Below are 3,322 nucleotides of genomic sequence, written 5' to 3' on the forward strand. Positions count from 1 at the left end.
GTTTCAGACACAAAGTTATATAATGGAATGCATGGCAGGAAAGCACATAATGGTTGGTCACAATAGCTGAGCTCAGATATAATCACTATTAGGACCACAAGAAAGGAAGTTTGGGAAGGTGAACATGACACACAGAAGCCAAGGCAGCACCCGCAATGGTAAACAGGCTACTTCAGGTATTAAAGGCACGCTGGAAAATATTGTGATGAACACTATTTGGTGTATGAAGCAAAAGTCTGTATCTTATACAATACCATCAAACATGGTTACTTTTTCTGTACTTTATGGCATAGAAAAACAGGTTAAGAACAGGAAACTTACTAAGAGTAAGGTGGGTAACGGTAATAAGATCTCACATAAAACATATGTATCAGGGAGTAAAGTTTTAGACACAAAGTTAGATAATGGAATGCATGGCAGGAAAGCATGTGTTGGATGGTCACAATAGCTGAGCTAAGATATAATCTCTATTAGGGCCCCATCAAAGGAAGTTAGGGCAGATGAACATGACACCCAGAAGCCAAGGCAGCACCCGCAATGGTAAACAGGCTACTTAAAATATTAAAGGTAGACAGGAGAATATAGTGATGAACACTATTTAGTGAATGAAGCAAAAGTCTGTATTTCATACAATAGCATCAGGCATGGTGACATTTCATCTACATTATGTCATAGAAATACAGATTGAGACCAGGAAACTGAATAAGAGTAAGGAGGGTAACAGTAATTAGGTCTCACATAAAACATATGAATCAAGGTGTACACCTTTAAATACAAAGTGTTATAATGGAATACATGGTAGGAAACACCTGTTGGCTGGCCCAAATAGCTGAGCTTAGAAGTAATCTGAATAAGGACCCCATGAAAGGAAGTTTGGACAGGTGAACATGACACCCAGAAGCCAAGGCAGCACCCACAATGGAAAACAGGCTACTTTAGATATTAAAGGTAGACAGGATAATATTGTGATGAACACAATTTTGTGTATGAAGCAAAAATCTGTATTTTATTCGATAGCATCAGACATGGTGATACTTTCTCTACATTATTGCCTTAGAAATACAGCTTAAGACCACGAAACTGACAAGAGTAAAGATGGGAGCAGTAATTAGGTCTCACATAAAATATATGAATCATGGTGTAATGTTTAAGACGCGAAATTCATTATTGGAATGCATGACAGGAATGCACCTGCTGGTTGGACACAATGGCTGAGCTCAGATAAAATCACTATTAGGACCCCATGACAGGATGTTTGGGCAGGTGAACATGACACAGAGAAGCCAAGGCAGTGGCCGCAATGGTAAACAGGCTACTTAAGATATTAAAGATAGACAGGAGAATATTGTGATGAACACTATTTTAGGCATGAAGCAAATGTCTGTGTTTTATACAATAGCATCAGACATGGAGACATTTTCTCTACATTATTACCTTAGAAATACAGCTTAAGTGCAGGAAACTGACTAAGAGTAAAGAGGGTAGCAGTAATAAGGTCTCACATAATATATAAGAATCAAGGTGTAAAGTTTTAGACACAACGTTATATAATGGAATGCATGGCATGAAGGCACCTGTTGGCTGGTCACAATAGGTGAGCTCAGATATAATCGCTATTAGGACCTCATGAAAGAAAGTTTTGGCGGGTGAAACTGACACACAGAAGCCAAGGCAGCACCCGCAATGGTAAACAGGATACTTAAGATAATAAAGGTTGACAGGAGAATATTGTGATGAACACTACATAGGGTATGATGCAAAAGTCTGTGTTTTATACAATAGCATCAGACATTGTGACATTTTCTCTACATTATTGTATTAGAAATACATCTTATGTCCAGGAAACTGACTAAGAGTAAAGAGGGTAACAGTAATTAGGTCTCACATAATATTATTGAATCAAGGTGTGAAGTTTTAGACACAAAGTTATATAATGGAATGCATGGCAGGAAAGCACCTCTTGGCTGGTCACAATAGCTGAGCTCAGATATAATAACTATTAGGACCCCATGAAAGGAAGTTTGGGCATGTGAACATGACACACGGAAGCCAAGGCAGCACCTGCAATGGTAAAGAGGCTGTTTAAGAAATTAAAGGTAGACAGGGGAATATTGTGATGAACATTTTATAATGTATGAAACAAAAGTCTGTATTTTATACAATAGCATCAGACATGGTGACATTTTCTCTACATTATGACATTGAAATACAGCTAAAGACCAGGAAACTGACTAAGAGTAAGGAGGATAACTGTAATTAGTTCTCACATAAAATATATGAATCATGGTGTAATGTCTTAGACACAAAGTTTATTATAGGAAGGCATGGCAGGGAAGCACCTGCTGGCTGGTCACAATAGGTGAGTTCAGATATAATCACTATTAGGACACCAAGAAAGAAAGTTTGGGTAGGTGGACATGACACACAGAAACCAAGGCAGCACCCGTAATGTTAAACAGGCGTCTTAAGATATTAAAGGTAGGCAGGAGAATATTGTGATGAGCACTATTTAGGGTATGAAGCAAAAGTCTGTATTTTATACAATAGCATCAGATATGGTGAAATTTTCTCTACATTATGGCATAGAAACACAGCTTCAGACCAGGAATCTAATTAAAAGGCAGGAGGATAACAGTAATTAAGTCTCACATAAAATGCATGAATCATGGTGGTATGTTTTTGACGCAAAGTTTTAGAATGGAATGCATGGCAGCCAGGCACCTGTTGGCTGGTCACAATAGCTGAGCTCAGATATTATCACTATTAGGACACCACGAAAGGAAGTTTGGGCAGGTGGACATGACACACAGAAGCCAAGGCAGCACCCGCAATGTTAAACAGGCAAACTTAAGATATTAAAGGTAGACAGGAGAATATTGCAATGTACATTATTTAGTGTATGAAGCAAAAGCTGGTATTTTATACAGTTGCATCCGACGTGGTGACATTTTCTCCACACTATGCAAAAGAAATACAGCTAAAGACCAGGAAACTGACTAACAGTAAGGAGGGTAACAGTAATTAGGTCTCACATAAAATTGGTGAATCATGGTGTAATGATTTAGACGCAAAGTTTATTATTGTGTGGTATGGCAGGGTAGCACCTTTTGGCTGGTCACAATAGCAGCGCTCAGATACAATCACTTTTAGAACCCCATAAATGTAATTTTAGACAGGTGAACTTGATACAAAAGAAGCTAAGGCAGCACCGGCAATGGTAAACAGGCTACTTAAGATATTAAAGGTAGACAGGAGAATATTGCGATAAACACTATTTAATGTATGAAGCAAAAGTCAGTATTTTATACAATAGCATCCGACA

Source organism: Schistocerca serialis, chromosome 11 (assembly GCF_023864345.2).
Source record: "Schistocerca serialis cubense isolate TAMUIC-IGC-003099 chromosome 11, iqSchSeri2.2, whole genome shotgun sequence".
NCBI lineage: Eukaryota > Metazoa > Arthropoda > Insecta > Orthoptera > Acrididae > Schistocerca > Schistocerca serialis.